At 38.4% G+C, this 25,756-nt stretch overlaps 1 long non-coding RNA gene across 2 annotated transcripts in view; it reads right to left on the reverse strand.

The window, feature by feature from the left end:
* The window catches only part of LOC140695676 (uncharacterized), an 83,733-nt gene that overhangs the window by 19,493 nt on the left and 38,484 nt on the right, over positions 1–25,756 (reverse strand). For both annotated transcript variants that reach the window (XR_012071435.1, XR_012071434.1), the window contains exon 3: positions 23,475–23,678. This is a non-coding gene — a long non-coding RNA (uncharacterized lncRNA). The remainder of the gene's footprint in view (positions 1–23,474; positions 23,679–25,756) is intronic.

Raw genomic sequence — 25,756 nt, forward strand, 5'->3', positions numbered from 1 at the left:
TTAAAAGGTATATTTTAATAAATTGAATATTAATAAAAATATAAGTAAGTATAAATTTTTGTACACAAAATTTCCTTTGGATAATAAAAGCTTACTTGGACCTCGAGTAGTACATCCTGGCTCCACTACTTCCTTGCTTGTGACTCTGAGCAAGTTACTCAATCTCATTGTTTCTTTTTCCTCACTGTAATATGGAGATAATAGTAGCGGTATTTCACGGGGTTGTTATGATACTTAAATGAGATATAAAAGTAAAACACTTAGAATAGTGTTTGGTATATACTTGGTGTTCAATAATAGAACATTATTCTATGAATTCTAAAACTAAAAAATCTCAGTGTACAATAAATAAATATAGCCCCACATCTCCACTGTGGCAGTGGAAAAAGTTCTGGTTAAGGGCCTTGATGATGGAGGGACCAGGATGACTCTGGTTTGCAGCACTTGAAGCCTCCCCATTTTTCTCCTCAGCAGTTACTTGGCTTTTGAAACTCAACCATTGTAAAATTCTTTTATTTGAATAGTCTGAACTCATCTGCACCGTAATAACAAACTCCTTAAAAGAAAAGCCAAGATACACGACTCTGCAGGGGTATTTGTACATGGTGGTGATGCAGTCACCATAAGTGAACCTGTAAGATGTATGAATGATAAAAATATTTGATTTTACAGGTAAAGTTAAGGATTTCTGCTTTGTTCACTGAAAAGAGATAATTGGGTTAAAGCAAGTGATTACTACAGTGAACTGTATGGCAAAATCGAGTGTGGAAACTGTGTGTCAAAGTTGAATTCTGCTCTGATGTAACAGGAGACATGGGCAAGCTGTATTCATGGCTCATTCTCTCCTGTACAAGAAGGGTAGAGAGTGAGCAGAAAGGAACTTGAATATTAAAGAGCCACATCCTACATTCTACCTACATCAGAAAACTCTGTGTTCCACCAGATATTGGAACTACATGAAGGAGGGAGATGGGTTACTATCAGATATCAAATAGCAAATTAAACTTGCTGTTTGTGCAGTAGTGAATACTGCGCTGTAGTATTGCATTGTATTAAGCCCAAAGAAGGTAAGAATGGAGCTAGCACATATCTGTGGTTAAAAGACCTATGGAATGTGAGAATCATGAACTCTGTCAATGGATTGTTGCTTCTTATTTTGACTTAGTAGTCGATCTGTTATTACAAAATCAAAGAATCAGATGACACTTCACCTCTTTCAAGTCTCCCTGACCCTTCAAATACAACTTCTCAACAAGACCTATTTGATTTCGCTTTTCATAAAGACTCCCAGGGAAGAGATTTTATAATTTCCCTTGTTAGCACTTTCATAGCTGTCAGCTCACATCACCAGGAAAGATTTCCTGGTGTCTCTTAGGAAATCCCCTTAAAATTAATGAGTAACTAAACCTTGCTCCTGAGTGGGAGGGAAAGATAATGGAATATGAGTCTGCTGAACCGAAGGTGAATGGAGCCTCAGTTTGTTACTTGATGTCTGAGCTTCCCGAAGTGGTGAGGTCACCTCTGTAGGTGAATCACAGACTAGGAGGAGGTGTGATTGGTTCCTGGCCCAGTCCCTTTGTTTCAGGAAGAGTCAGATGGAACTGTGCCAGGGAGTACTGCTGTCAAACATAACAGAACCTCAGTGCACTCTGGAACCCTTAAGAAAATTTGATTCAGCTGTGATGTAGTATTTATCATTAAAAAAATTTCACTGTATAGTAAAGAGTCCTTAAGGGATACTTCCTTATTTTTAAATATATATGTGGTATATATAAAAATGTAATATTTATATATTCAATTTTTAATGACTACATCGAAAGTGTAACATAGTTTAAAATAGAACAGCTTATTAAAAAGTCAGGTTGCTAAGGGGAGGATATAGCTCAAGTGGTAGACCACATGCTTAGCATGCACAAGGTCCTGGGTTCAATCCCCAGTACTTCCTCTAAAAATAAATAAATAAACTCAATTACCTTCCCCCACCCCAAAAAAATCAGGTTGCCGAGTCAGGGTCAGGGCAGATGGGACTGTTTTAGAAATGGCTGAAGTGGTGACATCATATGTCATGGCTATTAAGGCAAGGAAAATAAGGAAATACTCTAACGTATCTTCAAGTGGAAGCTACTCAAGAAAAAAAAGGTCAGATATGAATAGAGATCGAAAATGAAGTTAAATTCAGATTAGATAACTCCTGGTGACTTGGTTAGTGGCAAAGAAGTGTTAAACAGCTATTTAAATACAGGAGAAAAATCTCCAAGAGAATTACTGCAGTGTCTAAGCTGGGGATCAGGGAATTATGGAATGGGTCAGACCAGGAAAACTGGGGGGCAGAAATCTATTCTAGTAAAAAGCCTTAGAACAAGGCCAAGGGATAGGAGATTTGAGCAGCACTGGTTGGAGTGGAGTGAGGAAAAAGGATAGGCAAGATCTACGTATCAAGAGCATAGCTCCAATTCAAGTCCCAAGTTGGGGTTTCATTCCTAGTAAAAGCAGTGAAGACAACAGCCAAAAGTTCCAAGTGGCAGAAAATCAGCACAGATCCAGACAAGTAGGAGAGGGCTGCTCTGGTCTTAAGGTGCTTTGGTGCAAATTAGTAAAAGCCACCCATTCTTCCTGGGAGATGGTGCTCAATGTCAGTTTTCAAGGGTTGTTGAGTGAACTGTAGGCTGGATGTCAGCCCCCAACAACCAGGATCCACACAGAGGACCCATCTGCACAAATGCACATAGTGGCTCTGCAAGAATGGTTGTATCAGTGCATCACTGCATCACTGCATCACTGCTTCTCACCCCAGGAGCCCACTACACATCCGCTGATTCAGAGTTCCTGGGGTAGGGTACTGGAATCTGTATTTGCTCCCTTAAAAATACATATTATATTTATATACTAACTATTGTGTGTGTGTGTGTGTGTGTGTGTGTATACATATATATGTAGGCAAAAGTAGCACTTGCCTATTGAAGGTAAAATGAAACAAGAATATGCATGAAGACAAACCTGAAAGCCTATCTTCTCCTTTCTACCTGACCCCCAACTTCCTAAGATTAGTCACTTTTTATAGATTTTCTTTGTGCATATAGCATGGATTCTTATTATCTATATTAATGTTTCATATGGGGTAAAAATTGTGAAGTAGTATTCACAAAGTTTCCCTATGCATTTCCTGCTCCTCCCATCATGAAAAAAAGAATGTTTGCCTACTTAGAACTCAGGCTTTTGGTTGTGGCAATGAAGAAAATGAGTTAAAATAGACATAGAACTTTAAGGAGCCTGAGATGTTTGCATCAATCAGGATCCTGGCAGGAGACAGATGGGACACTCAAGCTGGGGCACTGAGTACTTAATTGAAGGACTGTTTACCAAGGGGTGAGCAAGGTTTAAAGAAGTTACCCCAGGGCTAGTAACACTTGAGAGCTGCTACCCCCTCCAGCTTCATGGGGCAAGGAGTGGGGACTACTACTGGAACACAGGCTGACAACTCAGCAGGGAGGGATGTGAGGGGATAAAGAACTTGACCTCACTCTCTTCCCTTCCTTCCATTTCCTGCCAAGGCTCTCCACTGGGCTGGCCCAACTGGAAGCCAGAAGGCAAAGGGGCCTGGTGATGTCATCCACTTAGGTCAGTCTCAGAGCAGGCCACAGAGCAGGAAAGAGAAGGGGACTGGAGGGGCAACCGGAGGATATCCAGCACAACATGTTTCTGAAAATACATATCTTAGAGGGCAGGAGGAGGGATGGAAAACGCTGCCAGAGCCCTACAAGGAAAAAGAGGGGTGGGGCTATTTAGAGGAAGCAGAAGATCCTTGAGTTCTGTCACTATGCTGTTGCTCTGGGTGTGTGTGTGTGTGTGTGTGTGAGATGTAAAAGGGATTTTTAAAGAAATTTACAGGGGTAGGGTATAGCTCAGTGGTAGAGTGCCTGCTTAGCATGCACAAGGTCCTGGGTTCAATCTCCAGTACCTCCATCAGATAAACAAACAAACAAACAAATCTAGTTATCTCCCCCACCAAAAAATAAATAATTAAAATTAAAAAATAAAATTACTACTGGGGGGTGTGTTTCTTTTACAAATATTTCAGTTTTGTTGGAATGCTAGTTTATTTTTCTCCCTTCAAATATGTACAGAGATTTTTATACAAAGAGGTTCATAATGGCACATTCTTGGATGCAGAGAAAAAAGACTTTAATAAAGAGATATACAAAAATGTTAATTTATTTAATCTCTAGAGAATGGGATTGTAGTTGATTTTTATTTCTTATTTTGTGCTTTTTAGCATTTCCCAAACTTTTGGCCACAAACATGCATTATTTTGCAGTAACTCAGGCTTGATTTTAGGCCCTTTTCCTTTATTTATACTCTCCCGAGGTGATCTCAACCATTCTCATGGGTTTAAATATCATCTATATGCTGAAACTCTTACTTTCATATTTTCAGCCCTGACTTCTCTCCTGACATCCAACTGCTCCCTGATGTCACCCTTGGATTGTCTAGTAGACATCTCACAGTCAGTGTGACTGAAGCAGAAGTCTTGACTTACCCCTCTCCCTCTGATTGCCTGATCTCTCTTTTCCAGGACTGAGTGTTTAAAAAATATATTTTGCCTACTCAATCTACACAGTACAAAATATAAAAGGCACAAAAGGTTAATCATTAATCAGTACAAAAGATGTGCCTGTCCTAACCCAGGGTTTGTTTCCCTGTTCCCTGTCTACTCAGATTTCCTCCCCTAAAATATTGTCTGAGTTTTTATCTTATTTGTGCACACAAATATATGTGAATATACATTTTAAATTGTACATAAAAGCATCTTTTATCCACTACTCAGCATTCTATATTTTTCTCTTAACAACCCCTGTTGGAGATAACTCTATACCAGTACAGATAGAGCTGTTCATTCTTTTTAATACCTGCATACCATTCCATTTTGTGAATAGGGCTAATTTTTTTAAAACAAGACCTTACTCTGAGGCTAGATTCTTTACATTCCAGTTATATTATGTATAATAAAAATTGTAATAAAAATTGTACCATATCAGGATTACTATCATACAGTTGTCTTTTTTTAACCTGTCAATATATTGTAGGAATTCTTCCATATTAGTACACACAAAACCACCACTTTCTTTTAACCACAGCCTTTATTATAATATGGCTGCACCATAATTCATCCAACCACACCTTTGCTTACAAGCACTCGGTTTTCACCAGTCTTTTGCTTTCACAAGCAACTGTGTGATGGACATCTCCCTTCAATTCCCTGTGGCAATGCTCACCACACCTTGTTTCTTTTTCTCCAGAGCACACAGCTAGTCTACATTTCCCAGGCTCCCTTCCAGGTAAATAGGGCAAGTTCTTGTTAGATATACTTCTGGCAAGACAATGTGGGTTGAGTGTGTGATATTTTTCACTTCTAGACCTGGACCATAAACATCTCCCACACACTCTCTTTCTCCAACTTCCAGCTTAATAGAGGGGACTCCAAAGACCTAGAGAAGGGTGGAGTCACCAGACAGTTCTCTGAATGACTCTGTGAGCAGAGTCCCACTCTTGACTTACATTGGACTGTGATATGAGCACAAAGTACACACTTACTTTATTGAACCCCTGAGATTTGAGAGGTTATTTTTCACTTTAGTTTGTCTATCCTAAATAATACATGCTTCTACAAGTATTTTTGTTAAGTGAATTTTAAGGATCACTAAGCCTAAATAGCCTAAACATTTTAAATTTGACATTTATTGTCAGTTTGTTTTCCAAAAATGTACATTAGCTTACACTCCCTCCAAAACAGCATGAAATAGTCAAGGAGTAAAAAAAATTAAAGCTTTTAAATTAAAACCACCAGCCTGACGAGCTGTGGATTCCAAGGGGCTAACTGCTGTATATTCAGTGGTGCCCCTCTTACAGTGTCATGGAGTCCATATGTACCAATAGAAGAATCTTTCCCAGCTTGGACTCAAACAGGAAATTGTATTTCTACTCCTTCTGCCTCTAGCAGGCTTCAGAACTCATCCTATCATCCTAGCACAGACAGAAGAGTGAGTCAGGAGCAGAGAGCCCTCAGAGCACTAGGAGCTGCAGGACTGAGTGAATAGACAGAGAAACCGTTCCAACAGAACAGCTCACCGGCAGCAGACATTTTGCAGAAATGTCCTGGTGAAAGCAATGTTTCTTTAGAAATCAATTGATGAGGACTTCATCCGAATTTGTTCAAAATTCAGATTAAAAAATAGACAACCAGAAGCAAGTATTGATTAATTACTTTCTACAATGGGCATTGGCCAGTACAATTCAAGAAAGTAATCATTCTGCAGAAAAGAAATAATCAGCAGAAACTTTTCCAATACATAAAGGAAAAGAGAACTAGACCAGAGCAGACTCCATTCCCTGCTCAACATCTGCCAGAAAGATTTATTAAATCCTAGTGAGAAAAAGTAGAAGTTAAAATTCGAATCCTAAATGTATATATATATATATATATATATTTTCTAAAATTGACTATACTGCAAACTGTATATCAGTCTTATTTTCTTAGTATGGATTGGATTCTCAATTAATCCTATAGTTACCTTTAATAAAACCCCATGTTAATTCTTATTGATATTCTTATGAGAGTGGGATCACATGCAGTCCTAACGGACAAAGTGCAGGTATGATTTTGGTGCTCAGAATGGGCATTTTAGATCAACCACATGCCTTTAAAAGTGGTGTCTTGAAAAGACATGTTTCTGCTGAGGGCATTGCATTTTTCATAGGTTGTCAGCTTTTGGGGAGGTCTGGCAAAAGTGTTAGCTCCCAGTCAGAGGCAGTCTGGAACTCAAGGATATGAAATTAACTTATTAGTGGCACAGTTCTGGGATGCCCAGAAATTGCTGTTCTGTACAGGAAAAAGCTGGGGCATTGAGATGGTTGAAGAACAATGGAAAAGTCTGATTTGACATTAAGCTACCAACCTGGGGTTCCTTACTTTCCCAGGTTAACAATAGTACTAAACTCAGAGGCTGAGGAAGGAGGACTTTAGATAGCTCTAATTGTACACGTTGGAGGATTTGAGGGATAGGAGTCCTGCCGGAGTACACTCGTGTCTTATTATTTATTTTTGTATCATTTCATTCCTTTATTTATTTAACACAACTTCACTCAGTATCTACTATGTGCTGATCACGTGCTTCAGAGAATACAATGGCGAACAAAGCGGACCTGGTCCTTACTCTCAGGGAACTTAAGAGTTTCATATGGTTGTCCAAGAATGATGACCAAATTGTTTGGTGCCTGGAATGGCATATGGGCGCTGACTATCAGAACAGACCCCAGCCATTATGTTGTACCAGTGTGTACAACCAAGTATCATCTCTGAACTCTATTAAATTTATTAATTTGTTTTATTATAAATAAATATATATACATATATATAAATGTGTAGTACTTTCTGGAAGACTGGAGAAAAGCAGGATTTTGATTTCCAATCCTCAATTAGCTATACGTAACTGTACTGGTACTGTGGAAGTTAAACATGTATTCTACCTTCCTCTTTTATTGCAAGCCCCTAATTTCTGCAGGTAATCCATCTTCTTCCACTCTGCTTTGTGCTTCATGAAGCCAGTCACTGTAATTATTTCCATTGCTACTGATTGGTTTAGGAGTAACTATGTGACTCAGTTCTGACCACTGAGACTTGAGACACTGGCTGGGAGGTTTCTGAGACAAGTTCCCTTCTTTTTAGAAAGAGACACAGAACAGATATAGTTGTTCATATGTGGCAACCATCTTGCAACCATGAGACAGGTAGCCTGAAGACAAAGTCAACACGGGAGGGATGTCACAGCACAAGGCTAGGGTGTACCTGCAGCCTTGATGAGATACCAAGCAACTAAATGGAACAGCTCTGGAGCTGCCTGTCTGTGGACTTCCTACAACATGAGGCAATAAATGTCTATTGTTTTAGGTCCTCAAGTCAAGCTTCCTGTTACTTTCAGTTAAAAGCCTGATACTTTCCTGAGAAGAGTCACTACAGATCATTTGATTACAGTGACTGGATAGGAAGTGAATGGTTATAAGAAGGAAATGAAAGGTTTCCTTCAGAACCTGTCACAAAATTGTAAGCAGGAGTGAAAAAAACTTTCATTGTTTGCTAGGAAAAGCTTCAAGAGGTTTCCATGACTTTTAGGAATTCTGAAGATGACAGTGAGTGTGTGTGTGTGTGTGCATGCGCGCGTGTGCTGTGTATTCATAACTTTAAATCTCATGGAGAGTTCCTTCCATGCTTTTGTTTTTATCAGTAAATGAATGTTTCAAAGGCACTGTAGTTATTATTTCTCGAAAGGGCACTAGATGAAGGAATGAGCCGTGGGCATATGCTAAATGCTTTACGTAAGTTATCTTCATTGTTCTTCAAAAGAACCCCATGAAGTAGGTTCTATTATCATTCCCATTTTGCCTAAAAAGACATTATGGCTGAGAGAGTTTATGTAACTTGCCTAAAGTCCCAAGTAAGAAGTGAAAACTGAGGTCTGAACCTGAGGTCTGTGTGACTCCAAACCCCAGGCACTGAAGCCTTATGCTGGGCACAAGGACATATAGGCCACTTTCCAGAATCTTCCTTTGGTTGTGTTCCTTCACAGACCCAGCCACAATGCCTGGAGGTTCCCTTGTTAGCTGTGCAAACAGCCAAGCTGGTTACACAATAAAGGAGAGAGGCCAATTCTGGCATTAATTTTAGGGAAAACCACACATGTCTTTGATGTTTTCATTGTGCATGAGAACAGAGTCAGTGATCTGACAGCTGCTGGCAGCCCTCATCAAATATGCAGAATATTAAGGCAGCTTTATCTAAGCTTCTAATTACAGCTGGCACAGAGGAAATTTATTTTGCAAAGGAGGAGATGTCAAATGGTATAAATGCAACATATAACCAAATAAGATTGCCTCATTCTATTTTCTCAGGGCTGTCCGGTAACAGAGCACTTATTGGAAGAGTGTTTGTTAAATGATGTTCCTCTCAACTTATGTTACCCAAACTTTGTTTTAAATATTATTGGAATAGCTCAACTACCTTATTATCTGCTGCTTCAATTTATTTCTTTTTTCTTCAGATATAAAATATTCAACACTTAATTCCAAAAACAAATGTAATCATGACATTCTTTTCTGGTCCAGATTTTTACACTCACATAACCAATGTGTTGGGACTATAATTTAATGTCTTTTACTATCAAAAATTGTTTCATATTTGTAACAGAGAAATGGCTTTATAATGCCAATCAGGGGCAAAGCACTAATAGTTGGCTACTTCAAATACCATTATCATAGCAGGATTAGGCTCTGCTTCACATGTTTGGTCAAAGATGCTACAAGCTATTTGAGGCTGCAAGCTGTGTGAGGCTGGGACGAATGCGCACTGCCTAGATTTCCTTCAAGGAAGGGCTATTGCCCAGTTGTGGGAGAGCACTCTAGCCATTTGCTCTTCAGGGTCTGCCCCAGCTGTAGAGACCCCCTCCCGATGTCATGCCCTTCCAGCGACTGAGTGAGCCTGGTTTGGGAGACTCTGAGAGGCAAATCTCCCTCTGCTCCACCTTCCTCCTTCTCTTCCCCTTTAGTGTTGATCTCCCAAAAACATCTTACACCCCAGATTCCATTTTGTCATTTCCCAGCATCTGCTTCTAGAGAATCCAACCTATGACACCAAGCAAAGTGAATGACGTTAAAACAGTCCTATTTTGTGGGGAGATGATCTTTCAGCCATCATTTGAGTAGACTATATGTTGAGTTAAAGTCCATTGATGTCTTTTGTTATTAAATTACCACATTAAAATTTATCAATATTATATACCAGAAATTTAATTGTTCTCAACACACTGAAATGCTTTGCTAAAACAATACACCTTTTTCTTCTCTTTCAGCCTTCCTTGACTTCAGTGTATCATCTGACACTCTAAGCCTCTCTCTCCTTCAACTTTTTCCCTTTCATTTAAAAGAAATGACTGCTCTGTTATACTTTGTGCTTGTTGCCTGCCTTATGATGCTGGACCTCAAGATTCTGTCCTTGGCTTTGCTCTTTGACCTGTACTCACTTTTCCCAGATGACCCATCACATGGCTTCAACATCTGCTAATACGCTGGTTACGTCCATTTTTGAGTTTATGGTTCAGACCTCGTTGCTGAGCTCCAGAACCACACAGTTTCCTCAGACAAGAATAGCCCAAATCCTTCCTTTCATAACACCACAAAATGAAAATAACCAACAATGGCAACCTGTTCACCATCCAATAGTCTTGTATCAATGAACAGCACCACTACTCACCCTGTGATCTTAGCTTGAAATCTGGGAGAAAACCTACACTATCTCCCACAAATTCTCCATATTCAAGCAGTCCCAACACCTCAGATTCTCTCTTCTAAATAACTTGAGTCATCTCACCTCTTTCTTTCCACTGTCTTTTTTCTCCCTCCATGGGTGGCTTAATGTCTCCAATATTGTCCTATAGCCCTTCTCCTTAAACCTCTTCTTTTTTTCTCTAACATCTGATCATGCTATGTTGCTGCTGAAAATCTTCTCATGGCTGCCAGCCTAACATACAAGGCCCTTAATGACGCGGGCTTTATCTGGCTAGTCTCGTTGTCTACCATTCGTCAGTGTCTACCCTGAGCCCTAGGCATAAATGCATCAGGCACGGCCGTGCTCTGGTGCCTTAGCCAGATGCGGTTCCCTCTATCCTCTGCAAGAATATCCTTTCTGTTCTCATTCATCTTCTCTTCAGCCAGCTCTTCCTCATCCTTCAAAACTCAGGTCCTGCTGAGACCACCTTTGGGAAGATCTTCCCAGATCCCCCTGGCACCTGAGCATATATCTGTCAAGACCTTTGTCATATGTGAAGGAACTTGGTTTATTCAAACTGGTCTACAAAACTCCTTGAGAATAGGGGTTGTATCTTATTGGAGTTCATGTCAGGATATACAGCATAGTGCCTGTCACAAAGTAGGCTTCATAATGTGTTTGTGAGATGACTGGAAATGAAGTTGTATACAAATGTAATTACTTTTCAGTGAACCATTGTAATAGTGGATTTCTAAAATGCACATGCACATATTGACATTTTGTCATGTTGATCCTGGGCACATTTTAGAAAAGGTTTTTATCAATACCATATATTACACACACACACAGATTACCAAGATTTACATTGGCCTTTACTTTAAAAATTATCTGTAACAAAATTACTGATATATAAATTATATATAATGTAAAATTATTTTCATATAATTTTATAGTGTATATTTATTCTATACATATATAGAATATAAATTATTTACATACAAATTATATAACATTTATATAAAATATACGTTATTTTATATATTTTAATGTTTATTACATAGTTTTATAGAAATTTCTATAGCTATATAATGTTATAAATATATTTATATATAAATTACAGATAACTTTATATATATAATCTAAAGTTATTTTAATGTAGCTTTGAAAGGAAAAGCCAGGGTAGATGTTGCTAATGAGGACTTCTGAGTAGGTGTAGTGTTTTTCATGGAGTAGCTGACACATAATTTCTGCCTCTTCAAACTGATTGTCAACATATGGGTAAATAACAATCTGCTGACTTTGAAAAATTAGTTATAATCCATTTCACATAATGCATGCAAAGCACAGCAGGCAATGGCCCATAATTGAAGGATTAGTTTGGGGCCTTAGGGTGGTTTTTAAAATTCACAGGCTGATAGAATGTTACACCCCATATGGACCCAGAATATTCTCATCAGGGAGTTTCCAGCACTCCCTCTCCTCCTACAGAGTACGACATGTACCGGGTACCAAGAGAGGGAGAAACTCTCCATCCATCAGTACAACAGCTGGAGATCTTCCCTGATGATAAGGTGAGCAGGAGGCTGAAAATGCCTTAGAAGAATCTGAATTGGGCCTGAAATGGAACAAATCTGTAAAACCACTTAGGTCAGTTCTAATTTTTCTGCTATCAAAGGCACACTGCAGAGTTTTTTTTTCTCACAGCTGAACCTTGCATCCTGCTAACACTGCGCTACGCACACTGCTTCTCTCACGTCTTAATGGCTTGCCAGCGTGAAATGACGCTGCCATGTGACTGTTACATCCTTTACATCTCTTCGCTGACTTCCTCTCTTTACTCCCACCTGTCTGCATCGATCTATACCACTTCCTTTAAACTTCTGCGCCTGCTTTTTATCTCCTGTCATTGCTTTCCTCTCCTGTTTGTCTTGGTCTTGTATGATCCTTTCTGAATCTCTCACAACGGATCTCTCCAAGCCCTTTTCACTGGTCTAATCCTAGCAGCACAGGCTGGCACAGGCTGGGAAGGAGGAGAAAAGAAACTCTTCTTACTAATCTGCATGGTTTCTTTCTGCTCCTGGGTAGGGGTGCAAGTGTTTTTATGAACTGTTCTCATTAGTATGAAATGCCTAACAAAGCAGTGATTTGGCAAGCCTGAAGTCACACACTGGGACTCATAGCAACTTGCTTCTACTAGCAACATGAGGATTAGAAACACTTCCTTGCCAAGTGGCTTTGAATCAGCCAGAAGTGGGGGAACAATGAGTTTGGATGTCCTTTGATGAGGGTGACAAAGCTTTAGAGCATTTGTTAATTGCCCAGTCCTTTGTTTGTAGAGGCAAAATAGACACACATACATTAAAAATGTTTCTTGGTTACTTATTACGCTTTATGTTATTTTTAGTAAGAAAGCCTGAGTTTGCAAGTGAAGCTTATAAATCATGTCAGACATCTTTGCAAAATGAAGCTAAAAGATGATTTTCAAAGAATCAAAAATAGCATATTTCTACAGTGACTTATAGCTGCATCAGGAATGCATTTGATGTTTTTAAAAAGGAATAATTGACTAAAATTTTAAGTATCTGCTTTCCCTGAGCAATGGAAAGAAATGGTAAAAGTTATGCTGCGTATGTGTGGGGGATGGAGGTGGGGTCTAAACTGGAAATGAAATTTCTTGAAGGAAATCTACAAAACGGGCCAAGCACACATGGATTGTGTGACTTCATTTAGTTGGAGAAGGAATGCTGACCATGCTGATCTCAGATGTCTTCCCCTAGGAGAGATGATCTCTCTTCTCTTGGAATGGCTATAGCCCTGAAAGTCTGTTCCACCCTTTGGCACTTATGCTATCCTGTAATATTATCTCTTTTAGAAATGTTTTATCTCATAACAATTCTTTTTATGCATCTAATTTACTGAGGATCTCCATTCATTCCAGGTTGCCCGAGGCAGTTCTAATTTATGCCTGTTGCCATGGTAAAATTATTAATAGTGCCCCCTTTCACTCTTAAGTGTCCTGGTTTGGATGGTAACTTATAAGGTTACCACAGTTTTACCTCAACTAAACTGAAATCTCCTGTATCAGTCAAGGTTTTAACAAGAAAGAGCACACTCTACAGGGATTTTAAAGAGATCTCGATGAAAAGATTATTTACGGAAGCTTGTGGTCAGGGTTAAGGGAATTAAGAAAAGATTGAAATATAAGGCCTGAAACAAAGGGAGGAGACGATGTTATGGCAGCTTAGGTGAGAGGCAGAAACTTAGAAGAGAGCAGCCCCAGAGAACCCACAGTCCTGGGAGGACTCAACACTGCAGACCTGGCCAAGAAAGAGAAGCAATTACCTACCACTCTGTCCTCCTATCATTGGTCTCCTGACTGTGCCTTCTACTGGTTGAACCCAAATAGAAGTCAAGGGCAAAGGAGCCCTGGTGAGAAAGTTGGAAGGTGTTAGCTTCCCTCAGAGAAAGGGCAGAGAAAGGCAGAGGATGGATTGAGGGAGTCAGGGAATCAGGGGTCTGTGGGACCTGGCTAACAGGGATACAGCTCCTTAAACAGAGTCTCTTTGTCTTAAGTCGATTAAAAAACATCTGTGGGCACACATGTGACATACTGCAGGAAAAGCCCTGACGAGAAAGATTTGGTAGCTCCTTTAAGGAATATACTTCTTTTGCTAGGGAAATAAGAAATAAACAAGAAAAAGTTAAACAAGACTGAAGCAAAATAACAGTTGAGAATATGATCCAAGAGGTGATTGTTGGATTAACGCTTATAGACCCTAGATGTTAAGAGTTCAAAGGATGAAGGATTACAATGAACTGGAAGAATCTGTAAAAGAATTTATGGAAAAGGAAAGGTTTTCAGTGGTACAAAAATCCAAGCCACCTTGACACTGGCAAAAAGGAGAGGCAGGCCTTTGGGTGAACGGTATGACAAAAGCACAGCTGTCAACTTGAAACACATCTTCCCCTACTAGGAAAGCTTGAGATCCTTTGGAGATTTTCAAAAATTTCAAAATTGTCCCAGGAAATTACCTATGGAATTGTCTAAAGGGAATTAATTGGGTTGTAAGAGATATGAGTTATAAATGGCCATTTATTAATTTCTTCAGCAAACATTTATTGAGGAGTTGGTATTTGTCAGGCACTGTGTTGGATCTGCTGATGCCAAGGAAAGTAAGACATTGTCTTTTCCCTAAAGGAAAGAGAATTGAAAATGTAGCCCAGGAAGCAAGTCATTATTTTGCCCTGTGATTGCAGAAGTATGCAGAAGTATGCAGACATAGGATATCATGTAAATGAGACCCAGGCAGAAAAGGTGGGGGTAATTAAGGAAGACTTCCTGGAAGAGGTAGTACAATCTGAGTTCTTAAGGGCAGGCAAGAGTTTTGCATTTGTGTATCCATTTATTTATATCCATGCTGCAGTGTTCTAAAGAAGAAAGTAAGATGACTGGCTTAAGCAACACATAGCAGAATATAAAGAAAATTAGATAAAACACGGAGTGATCTTATTTGCCATTTATACACACTGTCATGTTTGATTTCAGAACAGCATTATAAGGTTTTAATTTTATCCTCATTTATTGATGAGGAAGCCAAGTCTTGCTGGTAAAAAACATTGCCCAAAGCACAGTCCTGACAGGCAGTGGCAGCAGAACAGAACTAGGCTATTCTGACACTAGAGTCTGTGATTTCTAGTATAAGAGATGAGTTTGTGGCTTAACTCCCCTGCATAGAGCTTGTGGCCTGAAGGTGCTTCACAGGGTAGTAAAGGATAGCTGTGCAGTTTGAGGGACTGAAGAGTAAGTCAGTGAAGGGACTGGGAAAGGTGGGCCAAGCAAAAGAATCCATGTGTTCAAAGTAAGAGGGGTGTGACAGGGCATCGCTTGTTGGAAGGAAGTAATAGCTCATTATGACAGGAAAAATTCTTAGTAGAAGAGTGGTGAGAGATGGGGCTGGAGGGGAAGCAGAGGCCAAATCTGAAGGGCTTGGTTTATTCCTTCACCTGAAGGCAGTGGAAGCTTTGGGAGGAGCTTAAGCAGGGAGTGACACAACCAGCTCAGAATTTTAAAAAGCTCCGTAGGTCAGCAATGTGGGCCCCTGTGGGTCAGGACAAGACTGGAGGCAGGGAGGGGACTCAGGAGGCTTGCTGCAGTCGTTGCACAGGAAGATGATGACAACGGGAAAGGAGGGGTTAGAATTGGGAGCTATTAGGGAGAAACCATTAGACAGAAGTGGGCACCTGGATTTGGGGGAAAAGGAGACAAAATCTTCCTTGAGCAGCTAGCTGGGTGATAGCATTCATGAAAAAGGAATCCTGTAGAATAATTTTGAATTTGGGGGCAATGAGTTTGCATAATGATGGCCAAGAGTAACTAATAAAGAAAATGAGCTTAGCTTTTTTACCTTCCTATTCTGTCTAGTTGCTTAGTTTATTGTTGCCTTAGAAAAAATATGAGAGCCCCAGAGAAAATATTGGTTGTCAACAAAAGTTAAATGTATTTTTTTATTTTGATAAGGCTTATTGTTTTTATTGCAAAGGTAATATATATGCAGAAAATTTAGAAAATACAGACACAAAAAAATTGTTGCTGTTACCCAGATACAATCTTACTATGACTTGTAACATTTTGGTGTATACCTTTTCAGGTTTTAAAAAAATATGTATTTTTTCCCCTAAAAATTTGAGTAATGTTCTCATGATTTAAATAAGTCATGCACATCTTTCAATAATATTAATGATTCTATTAGATCATTTTGGAGACTGCATGGTATTCCATTTATGAATGTGCTGTATTTTATTGAACTGTGTTCCTGTTGTAGACATTTAAGTTGTTTCCAGCTTTTTACTATTATAAACAACACAGCAATAAAGTAATTAGGATGCAAATTTCCTAATTAACCTTTGACTTTTTCATGGTACAATTTAGATTATGAAATCAAGTTTGGGCATGCTTTGCTTTTATAAAGTGGTTGTACAAAGAAGAGTTATTTTTAAAATGCTCCGAGAGAAATATACAATGTCCCTTTTAATTCTCAAGAGAATTAAATATATTGAAGGAAAATAAACTGATATAAATGTGTATCAGAGGAAAATAATTATAAAGGAAATTGATGAGGTCATTAAGAAGGAAGTATGGAAACTGTCTGCGAGTTGAGTCACCCTCTATTTTCAGCCAGGATATAGACCATGTTTCCTAATGGGATTCCTTTGCTTTAATGGCTTTTTCAATGTTTCCCCAAGGAGCAAAAAGATGTGATCAACTTTTCAAAATGATCTAGGAATTGATCAACCTTGTGAAAAACTGCAATCATAGTTAAATTCAACTTCCTTTTCATTGTGTATGATGACTCTTTGGCATATATCTTTTAAAGTTTTTGCTTAATTTAGAAGCAATCCTTGGAGCCAGACAATATATTATAGGCTCTTTTTCTGGACTGATCATTGTCCTCCTCAGAATCCTGAGTAACTGCACTCTGTGCTGGGTGCCCTTGTCAGGGATCTAGCCGTCACATACCTGAAATTCCTCTTCCTTAATGAAGATGATGCAGACCACTCAAAGAGATACTTCTGGCTTGCCTGGACAAGGCTAGGCTCTTGGTACTAGCACAAAAGGAATCTAGGAGGCCAGTGATAAAGGAGTGGTCTCTGTCCAGACACCAGAATGCCCAGATTCCCCCAAAGTGTCTGGAAAATCATTCGTAACTGAAAATCATTCAAGACATCTTGGCTGGATGCGGATAACATCTCACCATTCTCAGCACCTGTTTTCTACCGCAAATACCTTTTACTCTAAAAATAAAATGAATAGATAATATAGTAACCCTACACATACTATTAAAAGATGATGGCCTAAGAAAGGAGAAATTAAAGAAAGCAATTTATAATAAAGAAACACATGTTGTAGTCAGATGCTGGCACTTATGGAATCACCATGATGGTGACAGCCACAAATGCAGACTGATACTGGCATGTTGTATTAATAACTCAAATCCTGCACGTGGCATCACCATTGCTGATGTGATTTTCCAAAATGAGAAACAATTCTGAGCAAAGGTTTGAGTGAGACAATGTCTAATCTTCCTTGCATTTATGTGGTAGTTGCATTCCTAGAAAATTCAGTGCATTTAAAACCATTCAAAAATACTTTGTGCTTTATGTGTAAAAGAAAGTTAGATTTTAGGCTCAGATCTCTGTAAACAGATTTTTTACCTAGGAATGACATCCAAAGCTCTTCTCTGACATGAGATAGCTCTTTCGTTGTATGACTGATCACAAATTGTTGGAGATCTCTAATCCTAGGACCCTGAACTGTTATACTCCATTCATTGTGCAAACCAAAAACACCCACGAAATTACAGAATGTCCCCTTAGAGGGGTTTATTTCCCCCATCTTCACCCCAACTATGGCTTTTACAGATTCTGACTCTTCTTGACTTAGAAGGATTTGCCTCTGAGGTGGAGAGAACTAGGTCAACCTGAATTACCTCATGGTTTTTCAAAAATTGTGGTAAAAGATATATATGATAAAATTTGCAGTTTTAACCATTTTAAGTGTACAGCTCAGTGGCATTAAGTATATTCACACTGTGGTGCAGCCATCACTGGCATCCATTGCTATGTTTCCATCTTTTCCTCCTGACTTTTTAAAAAGAAATGTAGTGTGTTTTATTTCTAGTTTTCTTAGGTCTTCTCAGTGGTGCCTACTTTGAGCATTGGTCTGTTTCCTGATTCTGATCAGGCCAGATCTGTGACTCAAGTTTTTTCAAGTTGGCCATGCACTGACCTCTGTCTGTGCTGACCACACTCCTGCCCCCCGTCATGTGGTAACCACACAGCTTCCCTACTCTCAAAGGCCTTGGCCTCCAGAGCTTGACTGCTGTGTCCAAGGCTGAGTAACCCCATTCCTCATCAATCTCCACTCCAGAAGATTCACTCCTCCCTTGGTACATCATTTCAATTAATTCAGTCATTTGAGACCTCCTCATATTCAACCTCACGTTCCTGCTTTGTCTGTCTACACCTCTCTATCTGAAATCATGCCCTGTTAGGGCTGCATAGTCAGTAGAAGAGGCAACTTGGCATTGTGGGAAAAGCACCAAACCTGGACTCAAAAAGCGTGCTAACTCCAGTTTTGTCACGTACTAGCTGAGTGACCAAGTTCAAGAGCTTTCACTGCTCCAAAGCTTTATTTCCTTATTTGAAAACAAGGGGGACTGGTCGCCAGACACTCTCCAGCTTTAAAAAATACAAGTTTCTAAATGACACCTGCACCCCAATGTTCATAGCAGCACTATTTACAATAGCCAAGACATGGAGATGGCCTAAGTGTCCATCAACAGATGACTGGATAAAGAAGCTGTGGTATATTTATACAATAGAATACTACTGAGCCATAAAAACTGACAACATAACGCCATTTGCAGCAACATGGATGTTCCTGGAGAATGTCATTCTAAGTGAAGTAAGCCAGTAAAAGAAAGAAAAATACCATATGAGATCGCTCATATGTGGAATCTTTAAAAAAAAAACCCACAAATACAAAACAGAAACAGACTCATAGACATAGAATACAAACTTGTGGTTGCCAAGGGGGCAGGGGTGGGAAGGGACAGACTGGGATTTCAAAATGTAGACTAGATAAACAAGATTATACTGTATAGCACAGGGAAATATATACAAGATCTTATGGTAGCTCACATCAAAAAAAATGTGACAATGAGAGTATGTATGTTCATGTATAACTGAAAAATTGTGCTCTACACTGGAATTTGACACAAGATTGTAAAATGACTATAATTCAATTTAAAAAATGTTAAAAAAAATACAAGTTTCTAAATTATTTTCCGTAAAAGATAATATCTGCTTTACCTACTTCACAGGACTGTTGTGTCAAATGTAATTGAAATTGTAAAAGTAGAAAGCATGATTAGATGGATCTGACTGTAATAAAACATGTTTATACATGCTTTTTAAATGACAAAATACACAATGAAACAAACTACAAATTGGAATTCTAAAAACATAGGTCTGGATAGTATAGCCTGCAAACCCGGGTATGGTTTGCTTTATTTAGTTGGGATCTGGTGCTTAATAAATGCTTGTTAAAACAATGTATGTGCTCCAGAAAAGTTATGTGAAACTTCAATTTTGGGGTATTTAGGAGACTGCAACCAATAATTAGTATGAGAAAAGTTGGAAGTCCACAGAGAAGTCAGTCCTCTAGTGTAAGCAGATGTGTGAGGTTGATTTATGCCTGCTGCTGTGAGAACACAGCTTGTCTTCATCAGCCTTGAAGAACATTATCCTAAAAGGGGGCCTGACTGTGATATTTTTCTATGAAAAGAGAGGCTACCACCCAAAGGAGCTGTGATAGGAAAGCAGAGGAGTTACTCTATTATCAAATGTTCTACTCCTGTTTACAGAGCCCCTTTGATATTTAAGGCTGGATGTTTCAGTCATGGACCCAGCCAGCACTGTGCTGAGCTATATGGGAGTCTGAGGCAAAAGAAAGAATGTGCGCTACATATGTTCTCCTAGAGCAGTCTACCCAGGCAATAGAAATAAAAGCAAAAATAAACAAATGGGACCTAATTAAACTTATAAGCTTTTCAACAGCAAAGGAAACTATAAACAAAATGAAAAGACAATCTATGGAATGGGAGAAAATATTTGCAAACGACACGACTGACAAGGGCTCAATTTCCAGAATATACAAACAGCGCATACAACTCAATAACAAAAAAAAAAACCAATCCAAAAATGGGCAGAAGACCTAAACAAACATTTCTCCAATGAAGACATACAAATGGCCAATAGGCACATGAGAAAAATGCTCAGTATTGCTATTAGAGAAATGCAAATCAAAACTACAATGAGGTATCACCTTATACCAGTCAGAATGGGCATCATTATAAAGTCCACAAATGATAAATGCTGGAGAGAGTGTGGAGAAAAGGGAACCCTCCTACATTGTTGGTGAGAATGTAGTTTAGCGCAGCCATAAAATAGTATGGAGATTCCTTTAAAAACTAAAAACAGACTTACCATATCATCCCGCAATTCCACTCCTGGGCATATATCTGGAGGAAACTCTAATTCAAAAAGATACATGCACCTCAGTGTTTGTAGCAGCACTATTTACAATAGCTAAGACATGGAAACAACCTCAATGTCCATTGACAGATGACTGGATAAAGAAGTTGTGATTTTATATATATATATATATATATATATATATATATATATATATATATATATATGGTATATATACACACACACACATACACACACACATGCACAGTATATATAAATAAAAAAGAATAAAATAATGCCATCTGCAGCAACATGGATGGACCTGGAGATTGTCATACTAAATGAAGTAAGCCAGAAAGAGAAAGAAAAATACCATATGATATCACTTATATGTGGAATCTAAAAAAAAGACACAAATGAACTTGTTTACAAAACAGAAACAGACTCATAGACATAGAAAACAAATTTGTGGTTACCAGAGGGGGAAGAGGGGATGCAGGGATAAGTTGGGAGTTTGGGATTTGCAGATACTAACTGCTATATATAAAATAGATAAACAGCAAAGTCCTACTGTGTAGCACAGGGAACTATATTCAATACCTTGCAACAGCGTATAATGAAAAAGAATATGAAAAGGAATATATATGTATAACTGAATCACTATGCTGTACACCAGAAATGAAAACAACATTGTAAATTGACTATACTTCAATTAAAAAAATGAGTATGTGCTGCATATAAACTGGATAATGGCTTTCATGAAAATATTATCGATGAGTTTGCTTTTATTAAAGCTGGTAAAGTGAAATGATTATAAATTCTGTTTTCAGTACAAATAAAATATTTCAGCTTAAAATAATGCAAACTTAAAATACAGTTCAAATACATCTATTTTTCAATGTTTTAGTGTTTTTAACTACTCCAATGTTCTGGAAAAAATCGTATGTGTCGAAGGTAATGTTACCTAGCCCTGATTATAATTAAATAGTGAAACAGCCACAAAAGCGTGTATATCAGTGCACATTTTTCCTTCTGCCTTAGCCTCCAATGTGGCTTGGTGTAGGTCTATCAGCTCTTGTTTTTATTTAAAACTTTGTTATTTTGTTCACCGTGGATTTTTCAGCATTAAGTTAGATTCTTTAAAGTTAATCGCGTTAAAATATTATTTATCTTGATTACTGAGTTTTTGTTTCCCCTTAAATTTTGTGTATGAAGTGAGTACTTCAGTTGCTACACCCCAGACCTGGCCTTGGTCCCACCTTCAATCCCAAGCAACTGTAATACAAAATGTACCACAGGAGCCGTGATCACCACGGTAGAGGAGACACTCAAATCCAACCAATTTCCCCACAGGCCAGGTGAGACCAGGAAGCAACATGTCACAAGCTGGGGAGAAACATGAACTTTGGGGGTCAGTTTTCAGAATAAAATCCTAGTTTGTTTCTTTACCACTCCACGTGAGCCTGTTTTCTTATCTCTAAAAGTGGTGAATACATTTTTATAGAGAGTTAACCGAGATAGCTTACGTAAAGCATATGGACTCTATAAATGTTAACTTTTCCTCATCTTTATTTTAGAGATAGTAAATTGACTCACAAACATTAAGTTGCCCAAAGACATGTTCCCAGAAGACTAGGGTTATACATAATTCCTAGTCAAACTGCCCAAGAGAACGTGGATGTGCAGGTCTGAAACAGAGGCGGGATGCAGAACCCTTCAGTCCCACCAAAACAACACACAGCAACACAGGAACTCTGAGTTCCATCTCCTCTTTCTGCCTCTACAAATATTTATTAGTAAGAGATGGGATTCCAAAAGATTAGAGGAAGGCAAGGAACTTGAGCAGTTTTTCAAAATATGAGGCAGCTTGAAAATAGGAATTGGATATGTTTATTAATTGTACACACTTTGGTAAAATCCTTATGATGATTTAGATCTTATTTTATTTTAGAGGCTGATTCTGTAGAATAAATTGAAATTCTCATAGTGATGGCTGAAAGTCTTACATCTCTCCTAGGGATGATTAGCTGTGTTCACTATGAAACTGTGCATGTATATATTTGGGACATTTTATAATAAAAAATACTTTATAATGAGTAAATTGCATGTCCAACAACAAAAGAATGATTATATAAATTATGGCATATTATAGACTATTGTGCTGTCGTTAAAATGTATTTTCAGTGATTAATTATGGGGAAAAGGTTCATGACAAAAGGTAAAATGAAGAAAACTGGGACATAAAACTGTATAACATGAATATCACTTTGTAAAATTAAAAAATATGTTCACATCTGCAGAGAAAATAAGATATCAAAACATTAGTAATTAGTGGTGGGATTATAGGTGCTTTTTAATTAAAAAAATCCTTACATAGATTTTTTTCTAAAAATGTCTTTAGTGAGGAAGTATTGTTTTTTCTATAGTTAATAAGTATTTTAAAACACAATTTCTGTGGTGGACTTTAAGTGACATCCAAAACAGACCTGCTCCATTTATTTTGGAGAAAATAAATTTCGCCACAACATTGTAAAATGATTATAAATCAATAAAAAATGTTTAAAAAAATAAATAAATAAATAAAAGAAAATAAATTTCGCAATTAGAAAACCCCAATGTATGTTTAAATAGTCATACTAACCTTCAGGTTAAGAAAATTTTCAGTCACCTTTGTCCCCTCATTTAATTATAGTTCATAATGTCGAAAAGAGTTTTATTTCTGGTGCCACAGTGCTGCGACAGTTTTTGATAATTTGTTCTTACATGTTTTTACCTCAAGAATATAAGAAAAGTTAAGAGCAAAAGTACATAATGGAACATTGTATGTAGGGAGAAAAACTAGCTGATTACACACTCAGAAAAAGAGGAATAGCACATTTCTCATTTGCAACAGCAATAAATAGAACAAAAGCTTTGGTTTGTTTCCCAGCTAGGATGTTAAAAAAGACATTTGATATGGAATGGCATATACTCCCTTCTTGATCTATTTCCTAACACCCTCTTCCTTATAAATGAATGTTTTCCAGTCATTTTGCTGATATGAATATTTCTTTATGCTCTTACAGTGATCTGTCCCCTTAAAACTAGACGGGAAGTAGACATGGGCATAATTGTTGCACATCACCTCTTTCCTGGAAGTGCCTTTCCCCGTCTATACAGCTACTGCAGAAATGGCCGGGTTCTTATGTAGCTGCTGCCTTATCTCAGTAGATTGGTCCAGCGGGTAGGAACTCCACACAACTTGAGTCAAGGGCTTCTGAACTTATCCTCTGCTGGAGAAAACTTTAGATGCAAATATTGGAAACTGTTGTAAGTTGAATTGTGTCCCCTGCAAAAAGATATGTTGAAGCTCTAACCTCCTATTAACTCAGAATGTGACCTTATGTGGAAATAGGGTCTTTACAGAAGTAACAAGTTAAAATGAGATCATTAGGGTAGACCTGAATCAATATGACTGGTGTCCTTATAAAACAGAGAAAGTTGGACACAGAGAAAGACACACACAGAAGGAGGACAATGTGAAGGCATACAGGGAGAAGATGGCCAGATGACTAGAGTGACACATGTACAAGCCAAAGGACACCAAGGACTGTCAGCAAACTCCAGAAGCTAGATGGGGCAAGGAAGGATTCTCTCCTAGAGCTGTCAGAGAGAGCATGGCCTTGCCAACACCTTTATCTTGAACTGCTAATCTCCAGAACTGTGAGACAATACATTTCTATTAAGTCATCCAGTTTTGGGAATGTTGTTATGGCAGCCCTGGGAATAACACAATGTTGCTTCCCATTATGTGGAGAGAACTAATGAGAGAGTAGGCAGTGTTTTGCAGAATGTAATGTTGCAAAAGTCACAGAAAGTCTTAATAACTTTTGGTTGTTGGCTTTGAGTCCTTTCTTAGGATTAGCTGCATAGCTGTCCTTCCTGTGTGTTGGTCATTTATTCAGTCCTTCCTTGGATCTCATGAACTAATCACCTCCCCTTTGGTTTAAGTTAATTGAGTTGGGTTTCTGGCATTCACAATGTGAGAGTAACTAATGAAGAAGCATCCTGAGTGTCTAAGGAGCCCAGGAATGTGACATCTTTGAACAAAGATGATATCAAACTTCTTTGGGTATTGTCCACCTGAAAGTCAAGGTTCTCCTTTTCTAATGCTATAAAACACTTAGATATTATATTTCCTCCCATAAGATCAGAAAAAATTTACTTGCAGGAAATACGTCTTTATTATATGGATGCAGGCAGGTCTTATGCATCTAAGCTTTTTATGTATTTGCTATTTGTTCCTTTACATTGTCTTCTAACTTTCAAAATCATAGCTGCCAAAACCTAAGAAAAATTATGGGAGAAATAAATTTTTGTTCAACGATAGAAAACCCACCATGTGTCATGCATTGAGCCAGGTGCTAGATTACAATTATGAGCAAGACTAAATCTCTGTCTTCAATGAGTTTATAATCTAGTAGTTGGGGGAGAAGTAAGTAGGCAATTGAAATACAGTAGCTGTAAGTGCTCTGATTTGAGTGCCATGTAAAACTACGGGTCATCTAATCAGTGTGGAGGGGAAAGAGGTTTCCCCTGAAAAGAAGATATCTGAACTGAGATCTGAAAGTTCACAGATTTAATCAGATTTAGGGATGTGGGTTTAGGGAGTAGAGGGGGAAGACATTCTAGACTGAAGCAAAAACATTTCAGAAAGTCCTGGAGGCAAGAGAGAACACAGAATTTCAAGTAAGTCAGAATGGCTAGGCTACAGAGTGCAAAAGATGAGACAGCAATAAACTGGAGATGGATCAAGAAATGCCTTTTATGCCACCCAAGAGTTTGGCTTTAGACTGAGGGCAATGGGGAACAGGTTTTGAGCAGGAGGGTAAGAAAAAAAATCAGATTTGAGTTTTTAAAATGCTTAGAAGTCCAATTAAGAAGCCTGTGATGTGATGCAGGTTTGAACAGATGGCTGCTTCCTTGACAAAAGTGGTGGCAATAGAGGTGGACAGGAACGTACTAGATCAAGAGAAACTGAGGGTGGAATTGATGGGATTGGGTCATGGATTGGATGTGAGGGAGAGAAAGTAAAAGATGATAAGTGTCTGGTTTAGGTTTTCTGCTGGATGCAAGTACCAGTCACTGAGAGATGAGGTCATTGCTGAGTGTGAGGGCTGCAGCACAAGCAGTGGAGATGTTCATCAGGGGGTTAGATATATAGCACTGGTGCTCACCGGGGGAATCTGGCAACTTGCGTGTTGACTAAATATAGTTAATAACTGACACTGTGGCTAAGATTACACAGGGGGAATGGATGAGATTTCCAAAGGAGACTTATTATGTATGAAAATAATGGAAGTGAGGACAGATCTCCAGGAAACTTCAACACTTCAAAGACCATTTTTGGAAGCTGTTCCAAGTAAA

The sequence above is a fragment of the Vicugna pacos genome, chromosome 3 (genome assembly GCF_048564905.1).
Source record: "Vicugna pacos chromosome 3, VicPac4, whole genome shotgun sequence".
Taxonomy (NCBI): domain Eukaryota; kingdom Metazoa; phylum Chordata; class Mammalia; order Artiodactyla; family Camelidae; genus Vicugna; species Vicugna pacos.